Source organism: Chrysemys picta, chromosome 3 (assembly GCF_011386835.1).
Source record: "Chrysemys picta bellii isolate R12L10 chromosome 3, ASM1138683v2, whole genome shotgun sequence".
NCBI classification, from domain to species: Eukaryota; Metazoa; Chordata; order Testudines; family Emydidae; genus Chrysemys; species Chrysemys picta.
Window position 1 is genome coordinate 114857022 of NC_088793.1, and position 13706 is coordinate 114870727.

General features: G+C 40.1%; 1 protein-coding gene across 6 annotated transcripts in view; it reads left to right on the top strand.

Moving 5' to 3' along the window:
- The window catches only part of ESR1 (estrogen receptor 1), a 285413-nt gene that overhangs the window by 20617 nt on the left and 251090 nt on the right, over positions 1-13706 (top strand). Inside the window, exon 1 of one of the 6 annotated variants that reach the window (XM_024110114.3) lies at positions 10333-10384. The gene's annotated coding sequence lies outside the window, so the exon portion shown is untranslated. 6 annotated transcript variants of the gene reach the window in all.

The window sequence follows — 13706 nt, forward strand, 5'->3', positions numbered from 1 at the left end:
ATCGGGAGACGCAGGTGCATTTCCTAGTATATGCCAGGGGCAAGGAAGCTGAATATATTTTTAAATCCTTCCCCTTTCCAGAGGAGAACCACAAGAACACCTATGTGGTGGTGCTGTCGAAATTTGAACATTTCATAAACCACCTTATGCTGAGGTATAAGCGAGCATGATTCTATCAGCATGTTCAAAAACCTGGAGAATCTGTGGAATCGTTTAAAAGGTGCTTTTATGACACAGCAGAAAACTGATTTTGAAGACAAAAAGGAAGAGCACATTAGAGACAGAGTAGTGATTGGCATTTCAGACAAGGGACTGACAGAGAAACTACAAATGAAGAGAGATTTGACCTCAGAGCAATAGAAATGGAAAAACAATCAGAGATGATTAAAAACCAAAATGGAGATCAGTGGCTGCCAGAAAGAAGCCTAGAGGAACTGACTTACAAACAGTCATGATGGGAGATATAGCACATCTGCAAACAGACAGTGTGAGGAAAGCCGCAGGCAAAATAACATTTTTCAGACTAGATGTACAAGATATGAGAGAGATATGAGAGAGACAATCACCTCTTGGACAAATGTCCAAGAGGTTATTGTCAACTAAGAGAGTCAAATGCTGTAAATGCCCCCAAATTGGACGTTTTGCTACTGTCTGCCACACAAAGGCAGTTCAGGATATGACCACTGAGAATCAAGAGCCATTTTTTTTTAGATCAATCACACGCATCATCCACCCTCCTGAGCCCACCTGTAGGATAGAACTGAATATTTTTGAAAACACTGTTACTTCTAAAATAGTTTCAGGTACAGACATAACAGTCATATCAGAAGGGACTTAGAATCATCTTCAACCCCTGCTGGAGCTGAAACCAGCAAGCGTGGCCCTAAATTGCCCTGGAGGTATTGTGAAGTGCATTGGACAAGTTTCCACAGAAACAAAAATACAAAGACGTAAGCTTTAATTTTAATGTATATGTGATTAGAGAGGTCTTCTCAGTTGCAGTGTGGTTGTCATGATGGATCTAATATGAAAGGTGGAAGAATTTAATGGACTATTTGGTGATCTTGGACTTTTAAAAGGAGATCCAGTAGAAATGATCTTGAGACAATTCTGAACCATTTAGTGTACATACACCCCACAGAATTCCTATCCCGTTACTTCATAAAGTAGAAACTGAGTTAAAGACCATGGAAAAGAATGGTATAATTGAGAACATCTCCAAGCGAGATGCCTCAAGTGGTTTCTGGCAAATTCCATTAACTAAAGAGAGAGCTAAACTGACTGCATTAATTACACCATTTGGGAGATTTTGCTTTCAAAGATTATGATGGCAGAGCTGCTAAAGAACACAAATGGGGCTGTTTTAATGGACAACAATTTAGTATATGGGTTGTCAATGCAAGAACATGACAAAACCCTCAATGAAGTTCTGAGCTTGATTAACAAGTCCAAACTAAAACTAAATAAAGAAAAGTGTTTTTTCTACCTGCACCGAACTGAATTTTTGGGACAGATGATAAACAAGGATGAAATTAGTTTAGCCCTGAGAAAGTAAAAGCAATTAGAGAATTGAATGCACCAACAAATGCACCAGAACTGAGACACAGGCTGGGGATAGTAAATTATCTTGGCTGATACCTGCAAGACCTGTCTACAGTGTCAAAACCACTGAATGAATTATTAGGGTCCAATACATCCTAACTATGGGGGCCAAATCAGGAAACTCTTTTAAAAAAGATAAAAATATGATCTTAACTGCTCCAGTTTTAAAATTCTATGATGTAAAGAAACTCTCAGCAGTCAATGCTGATGCCAGTAGCTATAGCCCAGGTGGTGTATTGTTGCAGCTACATGGATCTGAATGGAAGCCAGCTGCATTCTGCTTTTGTACACTTACAGAAGAAGAAAAACGATATGTGAAGATTGAAAAGGAGTGCATGGCAAGTGTATGGGCATATGGGCACTTCTACAGATATCTGTGTGGATTGGGGTTCCTTTAGACAGATAACTGAGCATAAACCACTTATAACCCTTACCAACAGAAAAGACCTGGATCAAGCACTACTGAGATGCCAGTGTGTTTTGATGAGGCTAATGAGATTTAACCCAATTGCTGAATGTATTCCTTGTAAAAATCTGATAATAGCAGACACACTGTCATGGAGCCCAGACTTGCATGCAAACACTTGTGGGCTAGAGGAAGATGTAAAGGCTTAACTGGATGCGGTGGGAGCTTATAGACCAATGTCAGGTAGGAGACTCTACCTGCTATAAAAAGCAACCTTGGCAGGTAAGCAACTTCAGGAAGTTTGTAGTTATATTTGGGCAGGATGGCCCAAGAACACTGTGGCCGTGGCAAGAGACTACTTTGCTGTATGCAAATTAAGCAAGTCCCAGGGACTAATGATGAAAGGTGATCACATTGTCATCCCACATGCTTTGAGAGAAGAAATTCTAGCCCTCATCCATGAAGGATATCAAGGACTAACTAAATGCCATGAACAGGCCAATCCATCAGTTAGCAAGGACAAAAAGAATACAATATCTTCATGTGAACTTTGCAGAACTGCCAGACCAACAGAATGCAAAGAGTCTCTAATAATACCTCTACCACACAGACCTTGCAAGAGGCTAGCAGAAGATGTATACGAATTCAGAGGACGTTATAATCTAGCTGTAGTGGATTATTTTTCTAGATATATTGAAATACTAGTTGCAGTGTTGTTGAGAAATTGAAGAGCACATTTTCCCATGTTGGTATTCCAGAACAACTACTGATATAGACAACGGACTGCAATTCATTGAAGCTGAATTTGGAATTTAAGTTCTAAACCAAATATGATTTTGAACACCTCACTAGCAGCCCGTGTTACCCACGAGCAAATGGAGAGGCTGAGATGACTGTACAGACAACCAAGAAAATATTGAAACAGAAAGATCCATTCCTTGTTTCTTTGAGCTATGGATGAACTCTGTTAGCAGCCACAGGCTCTAGCCCAGTCCAATGGGAAGGCAACTCAGGACTACAGTTCCTCCCCTGGAAAAGAATTTAGCCCCAAAGTGGCCAGATCTGAGAAAAGTAGCCAAATTGGATTAAAAAGCAAAAAGAGCTTATGAGCACTTTTATAACCAACAACACTCATTTAGAGAATTGCCTGATCTGGAATCCGGTGACCATGTTTGTGCCAAACTGGATGGTGGAAGAGGATGGAAGAACTCCAGCTGTTGTAAAGAAAAAGAATGTATCACCTAGATCAGAGGTTCTCAACTGTGGTCCATGGACCACCAGTGGTCCATGAGCTCCATTCAGGTAGTCTGCAGATAGTTCCCTCTAAGGTGCATGCCTGGGCGGCTGCACAGGAGAGAATGAAGGGCCACCCACCTAATTAAGGGCCACCTCGCAGGCGTGGCTCCACTAATTAGGTGCCTGGACCCTGGAGAAGACACATACATATGGTGAGGTGGTGGCCTTGGGGGGAATAGAGGGTAGGTGGGGGGGCAGTGGGGTGAGAAGAGGGGTTGGGGGGAATTTGGAACGTGCAGCGCTGCAGCGGCCAGAGAAAGAGGCGACTTTCCCCAGCTCCAGGGCTGCGGCTGCCGGGAAGAGACGGCCCTCCTTCCCAGCCTCAGCTCTCTGACTGCTCTGGCGGGGGAGAGATCCCCCTCCTTCCCAGCCCCAGCTCAGGGGCTGCTGTGGCGGGGCAGAGAGGGCACATCGCATTAGAAAGGTAAGACTACTGATATTAAAATATGAGTTGTGTGCTTTTATTTGTAGAACAAAAAATGTTTATTATTATTAAGGTTTTTTTTCATATAACGCTTTTATCCAAAGCACTTTACAATAGTTAGCTACATTTGTACAAACAACATTTGGAAAGATCATTAAGTGGTCCGCTGAGACCCTCAACAATTTTAAGTGGTCTGCAAAAAAAAAACGTTGAGAACCACTAACCTAGATCATACACTATTGAGACAGACCGCAGGGAGTTCAACAGAAACCACTGACATCTTCAGTTCATTCCAGAGCCAGAGCAATCAACCCAGCAAACTCTACAAATTGCAGATGCAGAACAAGGAGAAGAAGATTCTTCTATTCCAAACCTGCTGTTGCAAGTAAGACAGCCTAGTTACCAAGTTGTTACCCATTCTGGCCATATAGTTAAAAAAACAGTATGATTTAGAGATGAGTAACGGATGGATATGTATTGAAATTTACATTTATTTTAAAAATAGTTTTATAGTTTTAAAATTGTTAAAATGCAGAAAAAGAAAAATTAAAAAGGGAATATCTGGTGGAAAGCGTAAACTGCATTCTAATGTTTAGTCACTAGGTGGTATGGTATGAAGACTACTGCAGCACATCTTTACCTGGGGCTGGAGACATTCTACATTCTTTTTTTTATTATAAAGTTGTGGCTGCTGCTAGTATCCATTTTGCCTCTGTCTCTGTGCGACTAACTTGTCAGGGTTAACTCAATAAATTAGGGCCATTTTTCTTATGCCTGGTTTTCTTATACCTGGATTCTTATACCTGGTAGCAACTTAATTTGTAAGTAGTCCTATTGATGTCAATCCTTTTCCCATTGGAACACTCCATTTCAGACTTGCCAAGTTTAGATTTCCCCTACATTGGATTTCCTGACTCTGGTAGAGGTCAGCAGGCAACTCCCTAGTTTATAGGGAAATCCCTGTCTGATTGGCTGCCCTTTCTTCATTCCACTTCCTTTTGTTTAAGGGCAGCTAGTTCGAGCTCACTGCATGTGCTGAAGGACAGCCTGGTTCTTCATCACTTGGAGTGACTAGTACTTCCTCCCTCTGAAAAAATGGGGGTAAAGTGCTCCTGCAAGAGCTCCCAGCCTTTGGGGAATGGCTATTGTGTATAAGGTCTTTTACTACCCTCATCAGCATAGAAGCTGACCGTCTTATATCTGTCACATGTATTTGTTCTTGCTCTCATCCTCTCCCCAGGAGGAGAATTGTGTGTGCAGTGTGTTATTTTGTTGGCTTTTGTTTCATGTTTTTAAGTGTACATGCTGCTATGTGTTTGTTAAAGAAGGCAAAGTAGAAGAAGTGTGCCTTGCACTTGGAGCAGAACATGGTGAGGTTTGTGATGGTTCTTAGTTCCTGTGGGAATTTATTCCATAGTCTTGGTCCTGACCCCTGAGAAGTCTGTCTCCTGCACAGAGAAGCTTTACTCTTAGGGAAGAAAGTTCCATTGAGCCTGACTTTGAGGAGTGGAGTTGTCAACTATGGTCTTCATCCTGGACCTTTAGGTGATCTTTTAGACAACTTGAGCCTAGGCCATTGGGCACTTGAAGAGAAGGATTGAGACTTTGAATTTGATTTGATATTCTACAGGAGGCCAGTGTAGAGAGTGGAGGAGAGTACTCAGGGTAGACTGTGTTGCCGAGTAAACATGCTGAAGTCTTCTGAGCTATATGGAGTTTCCTAAGGGCTGATGGCTTCATGCTCCTTCCAGATCTACAGCTTCTTCTGCCCATTTGATTCTTCATTCCCACTGCGAGATGAAGAGCCCGAAACTGCCTGCACCCCATTTCAGTGAATTAATTGGTCTGTGTTTGGAAGAGAGAGAATTTGAATGGGGGCTTGGGAGAAGGTGTCATGGCTGGGTCATGGGCAGCCATACCCTAGTAGTTTGAGCAGGAAACAGGAGTCAGTTGGAACAGGATTCGTGGAAGTCAGAGGCAGGAGCCAAACTGTAGATCAGAACCATGAGTAGGCAACCAGAGTCAGGCTGGGTCAGGATACTAGAGAGTCAGAGGCAGGAGCCAAACTGGAGATCAGGAACCACAAGTCAGACGCTGGGAGTCAGGCTGAGTAGAGAGGCCAGGAAATCAAGCTGGGTGAGCAGGAGCCGGAAGCATAAGGCAGATGGTCCAGAGCAGGGTGGAGCCCAGTTTTTTGGACAGCTTCCTGTTCTTGCTGATGGCTTAAGTAGGGCCAATGGGCAAATCAGCTGCTATGGGACTCCACCAATCAGACTTCAAGAGTGGTGCCTCACTCTGAGGCTGAGCTACATGGGGCCCAGACAAGCAATTGTCGTCAGGCTGCCAGGTAGAGGGTTGGAGTGTGGCTACTCCTGTGGGCCTGGGATGGAGACCCATGGATCATGATAGAAGGAAGGAAATAGAATGGGCGGTACATGGGGGAGAAGAGAAAGAGATACTTCTCCTTTGTTCTTTTGACTCCTCAGTCTCTCCCACCAAAGATCTAGTCACCACTTTATCTCCAGATCCTCTCTTCCCTATCCAGACTATTCCTTCCTCCCCTCCACCCGAGTTATTTTTAGACTATAAATTGAGGATAAGGTTGAAAACGGTGGAGGGAGAGAGCACCTGCCATCATCACCCACTGGGCGAGGAGTCAACATGCCCTGCAACACTGATCCTCACCCAACGTTTATGCTGTCACAATCTATCACACCCTCTCCTGCCCTGAACCCAATGGGAGAAGAGATGGCATGTACTGCCCATACCTTTGGAGTGCCTGCTCACACTAAGGGAAAGAGAGGCTGCAAGCCCCTAAGCAAACATGTTAATAAGTTTTAGGCAAATATATATAATGCTCTGCTGACCCAGGTAAATTTAAAAGCCCTTTTTGCTAGATGTTGGCAGGTATGCTATTTACTGGTATGCTCATTTTGAGCAAATCTGTTTGGATGCTCAGATTATTTTTTGTTTTAAATAAAATTAATTCTCATACCCTAAGTTAACAGTGAAGTTTATTTGAATTAATAGTGTGATGTATAAATTGCCTTCTAAACACACCATGGTGCTTTGAAAATAGTATATAAAATACTATTATTTTTGTCTGGGAATACTAAGTTTACTTATAACCCTGGGTTTAGCAGGCCAATGTTCAAACCACTGAGCTATGATGACTGTGGAAAAACAGCAATAAATAAATCCACATTTGCAAGCTGCAGATCTCCCGTGTCTTGGCAAAACCAATACAAATCGAAGAGCTGTATCACTAAATGCTTTTCTTCCCAAACCCCCTTCCCTTTCTTTCTTCAAAAGAAATGTATCCAAACCGAGCTCTAGAGAATGTTCGCAAATTAACTTTTTAAAATATTGATGCTGGTAAGGCTAAAGAAAACAAAATTACCATTAAAAATGTACTGACTGTGGTTAATAATGACAGTGTTTACTTCCAAAGGATTCCGTCTCTCAAACACACATTCTGGGCTTCATGCTTTAATATCAGTTTGTTTCTTCGGGTCTGTAATGTTTTTATTTTGTTTGTAACTATATAAGAGAATCATATCCTACAAAGTATCATCTTCTTAAAATATATCATACTGGACTGTGTAACATTAGACTGGAATAGTGTACATACTGTAGTATGAAATGCCAAAACCCTGGGCCCAATCTTGTGGCCACTCTACATATAGTACCCCCAATGACTCCAGTAGGATTTCTGTGTGGAGTGGCTGCAGGATTGGGCCCACTGAACTTAAATAATGAAATTGTGATAGCAATACAAAAAGGGCAACTAATTATAATTGAAGGATGGCTCTGACCTTAATTCAGATGGTAATGGAAAAATCACAGACGCTTGTGTTAATGGTGGAGGTGTCAGCTTTACTTTTGAATTGCCTGACTTGTGTTGGTTAATATCATAGTTATTGTTTCACCAGGAACTGCGGTGGCTGCTCTAGTTAAGGTTGCATGACCAGTTCTACTCCAACCTTCTCTTTTCAGTTGCTCAAAACTTTCAGCATTTAGGATGTCACTTTCTATGCTTGATCTCTGTCCAAAGATGAGTTTTTTTGGTCATATTTTTTTAATGGAAAGTTTGAGGAAAAACTGGTTCTGCAATTTTATATTAGAGTATAAAAATCCATTATCTCATTACAATAAAATATGTGGGTGACATTTGAACAGCTCTGCAGAGCAAATTCTGAGGATAGAAAGTTAAAATTTGGCATGAAAATAGTCTTCAAAAGAATACTTGGTTTTGACTATTATGAAAATAGCTTTGATTAGGCTATGTTATGAGTTTTATAAAACACACTCTTAACAGATGCAGTGCATTTTGCAAAGAGTTTTTCTGTAGAGCTCCTAAAGTGCATGGCTATGAAAGGCTACTCTGTGCACTACTGAGTGACTAACTTGGCTGCATAGTAAACGGTGTAATGAACGTATACATGGCATGAGGCAAGAGCTGCAAAAGCCCTTTGCTCAGTCCCTGCAAACTTTCATATCCTCCTCAATTTCTTTTACCTTTTGGAGGTCCTCTGTTTCTTCCCCCTTAACGATTCTCTCCGTTCCACATTTTTACACCCCTCTTCCTTCTGTTAGACTTCACCTAAATTCCCTCATTGTGATTGCTCTTGCGTGCCGGCCTTTCTGTTCCCCTCTATACCCCTAAAACTGTTTCTTCTAAGCGGAGACACCAGAGTGTATAGCTGCTGAGATGTGAAAGGGGACATCAAGCTACTGCTAGCCTACTACTTGCTCTGTATAGCATCCTCTTTTGACAGGAGGCCAACATTGCAGAACAACAACTTCAGGCTTCAGCAGCTGCAGTGTCTGGGAAACTGGCCAGGACCATGAATATGTGAGAGAATGCTGACCACATCACGAATGTGGCAGATATCCCAAATAGGAAGGTCCTATAGCAATTTATAAGGAATCTCCTTTTTATAGAATTTTTAAATCCGTTATATCCTTGCTGCTAAATTGTATAGGTTAATTTAAAAATTCTATGAAAAGGAAATGATTCACTATTAAAATGTGTGGGTTTTAAGAATAGTTTCTACATAACTATTTAATTTCTGTAGAACTCTATTCTATAGCTTAGTTGTTCAAAAGTGACTAGTACTTTGAGGTGCATCTGTTTTTGTGTACTCAACTTTATAGCCCTTAAAGGTTTCAGAGGGCATGTGTTCATCACTTTCAGAAAATCAGGTCCCTTTAATAAGTCTCAAGTTGGATACCCAAAGATTGAGGCCACCATACATCACTTGGGACTTTTGAAAATGTAGAACTAGGATTTGTCCATGAATGGTTAAGTAATTTACTATATTGACCAAATCAATGAGAATTTATTTTCTTGATGTCCCTTTAGTTCTATGAAAACATTCTTACAGTTGTATGCTCGATCATGCTCCTGTGGAAGACAATGACAGAATTCCCATTTGCTTCAACGAGAGAAAGCTGAGGACGTACATTAGGTATCCTCTCAGTCAGGTGCTTGCCATAGGCCTGGGTAAAGTCTTGGCTATTATGAACAGGTTATGCCAGGGCTAGACACGCCTGGTATGTAAACTATATCTCATATAACGTATTCTGTTATCATTTTATGGTATATGTAAGTTTCACCTAGCAAACAGAAAAAATGTGTTAAGAATCTCCTGATACATTTGAGGCCATTCACATAAATTTGATCTAAAGACCATTGAAGACAGTGGTAGTCTTTCCATTGACTTCACTGGATTCTGGATCAGGGCTGTAATGTCCAGAAGTCATAACACCGAAGTGAGTTGTATTACTTTCCCATTTGCAGCAGGATAGAACTTTTGAATTGGAATCCAGAAATTCTGAATTATTAAAGAATTGTTGGTGCGGAAACGTGGCCCTTATTGAGAGGCATTTATGATATGCTGTGTAGAGCCCATAGTTTATTGGTAATAACCAGACAATAATATAATCTGTTGGTAATAAGGCCTTTAATTTGAACAAATATAATACAAATTGAGATTTTATGTAAAAATAGGAGTGCTACTCACCAGTCAGATTCTTCAGTTTAAATACTTAGGTCTCTCTTCCATTATTGTGTGATTGCTTGGTGTTTTTACTACGTGAGGCTGTAGTGCTGAACATATTATAGAGTAAATCTTGGTTATCCATTTTTTAATTGTTTCTGACCATTAACTGCTGTACTGCATTTTCTGGCTAAAGAAAGACGAGACCTGATCTTTCAAATAAGGGGCCTGATCTTGCAATTCTTAAGTAAAATTTCCATTAAAACAGCATTGCATTTCCTGAGTCTGCTGAAATAAGCTGAAGTCACAAAGTTGCAGCTACATTAAAAATTGTTTATTGTGTATATTGGGGTTTTCCCCTTAACTAACTTGTGCATACAATTCATACAGAATATCTTGGTAGCAATATTCAATTGAATTGAGACTTTTAGACTGTTAGTCTCTGAAATACTTCTCTAAGGCAAGTTGAGATTGTGATAGCCTGGCAGCTGGGAGGGTGGGCATTAGATAATGTCCCAGCCCTAGAAATTTCCTGGTTTCCTGCCATTTCATTACACTATATAAGGACTGGGTGAGGCTTGTCTGTTGAGAATATGGTCTGAGAGGCAGTGAGTTATTTCAAGTATTTTTCAATAGTGGACAAGTTGGTCCTGAGTGAGTAAATGTGTGTGTGGATCAAATGTTTCTGTTTCAAAACTGTTCTTACAGAATTTCACAGTATCATTATCTTTCAGTTTGATAAGATAAGACTTCCTTTAAAGGTTGGTAATTGCATTTTAAGGAAACTCTCCCTTGTTTAGTGTTTGTTTTTCCTTAGAAATTGTTTTATCCAGTGATTGTTTTTTCTAGCAGGGATGAGATATATGAGAATGTCTTTAGAAGTGTAGAATGGTGCCTTTGGGCAGATATATGTTTTAAATAGATGTAAGCATCCCAAGAGTAAGAGGAGTGGATTGTGTTATTTTGCTAAAGCAGACTGGGTTTTTCTGTATGAGGGATGAAAGGTTTTTTTGTTTTTGTTTTTTTCCAAAATTGTGCATAAATTCTTTTTTCAAGTGATAGACATCTAAATCCATTGGGTGACCACTTATGTTGAGAATCTGAGAGTTGTGTTTTCCAGGAGAGTGGTTCTATGAGAATAGCTTTGCATTTATGTATATTAATTTTTAAGCCAGATGTATCACCATATTAATTTAGAAAATCTGGAGAGAGAGAGGTTTGGGATGAATTTAAATAAATTAGGTGGTCATCTGTACACAGGGTATCCTCTCAGTCAGGTGCTTGCCATAGGCCTGGGTAAAGTCTTGGCTATTATGAACAGGTTATGCCAGGGCTATCTTTATGTTCATAGAGACCAGTTTTGACACCAGGGATATTAGAGTGCTCAAATGGTTATGCAGGCAGCTACTGGTTTGATTACTGTTACATATAAGAGAGGTGAAAGAGTGTAACCCTATTTGACTCATCTTTTTCATTTTAACAGTTTAGGTTGTACGTTGTTTACAATATTTTTTCCCTTGGTTGTTGGAAAAATAAATTTATCCAGGATCTAAGTTGCAGAATAAAATCCCAAAACACTCTATTGAATATCTTTTCTGAATCAAGACAGAATAAGCTGTACTGTTTTATTCCATTATAATTGGTTGATAATACTTAATAGCCTTTTGATATTATTGTTGGCCATTCTATTAAGTAAATCTGAATTAATCTGCACAGATAATAGGGGATAAAAGAGTATTAATTTTTCTGTGTATACTTTTGACAGAATTTTGCTATCCTTAAGGGATGTCATTGCTTTATTTGGGAACTCAGTCACAGTGATATGATTTAGGTTTTGGCATGTTCGTGGTGAGGAACATGCTTTTGTGTGAGGGTTGTATATACATTGTAAACAGGGAGTGATCAGAGTATTGCATTTAAAAACAGACAGGGAATAGCCAGTTAGGCTTGCTACTTTGTAGCTTGAAGATATTTTATTACTTTATTGATTTTGGCTTGGGAGAGATTCTCTTCATATAGTGAGATGTTTTGGGGATAAGTGAAAACCCTGTACTAGGCTTGAAAAAATTACCCAGTATCTACTAGCCTGAGGACTAAGCCAATCAGCCAGCATATAAATAACTCTAAAGGCCCTACATCTCTTTCCCTGAAATAAAAAAAAAAAAGAGTTCTGCACTATATTTAATTGCAACATACTGTCAATCAACTTTCTACTGAATACATTTTAAAATATGGGACTTATTATTAGGGTAGGTCAAATAGCAATCTGCCCTCCCCCAACATATTTGTCAAATATAGTATTTGATTTATTTTCCTGCTATTTTCTGTATATATACACACTGGTATTTGGCTAACTATAGAACAGGTTGAATATTTCAGAAAAAAGCATTTGTCAAATTACTTGATGAATATGGCTATTTAATGGCACTCCACAATATTATAGAGCAGTTTAGGATGGGAATGAAGAGTGTTACTAAAAATGGGAAGCTAGAAAGCAGAATGCCACAGAATCACTTCTAAGTTTCTGAAATTTAGTAAATGTCAATTAGTTTTATAGTTTCACCTCTGATCTTGGGTGTCATTCTCATCTCTAAATACCTTTTTCTTGGTTCTTAAGATTTTAATCTTGTATTAGGGCCCCTTTGTTGTCTGACTTTTTTTATGCTCCTTTTCATCTTAATCTCTCTCCTTAAGGTTGTCTTCTAAACTTCATCTCTCTGTTTTTTGCCATCTAAGCCTTTCCACTTCAAGAACATATTTCTGTCCTTACCTTCCCAGTCTTCTACCTGTTTGCTTTGTTGACTATGCTTCCTTCAGAGTTTGACTCTCTTGTTGCTATAATTACATTTCTATCCCACTATCCTTGGGGAAGTATAGTCTGACATTCCTCAGCATGTTACTGTGCTGAACTTTGGGAATTGCACCATTTTAGGCAGGTGGCACTGCTGAAAAGTTAAAGGTGGGAAATTAGAACCTATAATGTCACCATCAAGATATGTCATTGATCACGAGATGTTGCTGAAATGACAGCAAGCATGATTTGGAAGGGGCAATTAGACTCTCCTGAGAGTGGTTCCACTTAAACCTTTCTAGATCATTTCCAGAGTGGTGAGGAGTGACTACGTCTTCCCAAGTGCTGTCAGCTGTGGGTCCAGTCCTGGTAAAGTTCAGTCCTGTCATGTTCTGTTCAACATATGCTGGAAGCCAGTGCAGAAGAGAGGGAGATGATATGAGTGGCAGTGTCATCAATATACCAATGACACCCAGCTCTTCATCTCACCCAGACACTGCTGTCTCCAGTGTCACTAGTACCGTCGGAGATTGTGATGAAAGCCAACTACTAGCAGCTCAACCTGAAGAAGTAGGAAGTGATGCTGATCAGCAAGGTGAAAGACTTTGAGGCCTTACTTAAAAATATAATGATTCCTTCAGCTGAGGTCATCTGACCAACTATCACTGAATTGGTCTACAGTCTCAGGGTCTGTTGTTTTATTCACCAGAGTAGCATCTTTTCGTGTTTGGCTAGCAAAGAGACTGTGGTTTTTTTTTTTTTTTTTTTCAGTTTATGTTAGGTATGGATCTTGCCTCAATAATCCATATTTTGTAACTTCTTGGTTGGACTATTCTAGCACACACTACCAGAGACTATTTGTGAAAGCCATTCAGAAGGTCTGTAGTAATCCAGAATGCAACCACACATCCTTTGATTAGGGTGTGCCAAAAAGAACAAATCATCCTTGAATTCTGTTCTCTGTACTGATTCTCCATTGACTCTCATGTGAAATTAAAGGGCACTAGTTCCTGTTGACAAAGTCCTAATTCATCTAGGCTCACTGTGGCAGCCTATAGGATGGCCTCATCATCTGAAAGCCACTGCACATCATGCTTTCCAGAATGCCGAAGCTCCATGTTCCAGGGCTGAAGCTTATGGGTGCCGGTAACAGGATATTTTTGATAGAGGGCCTGCATTTCTCTT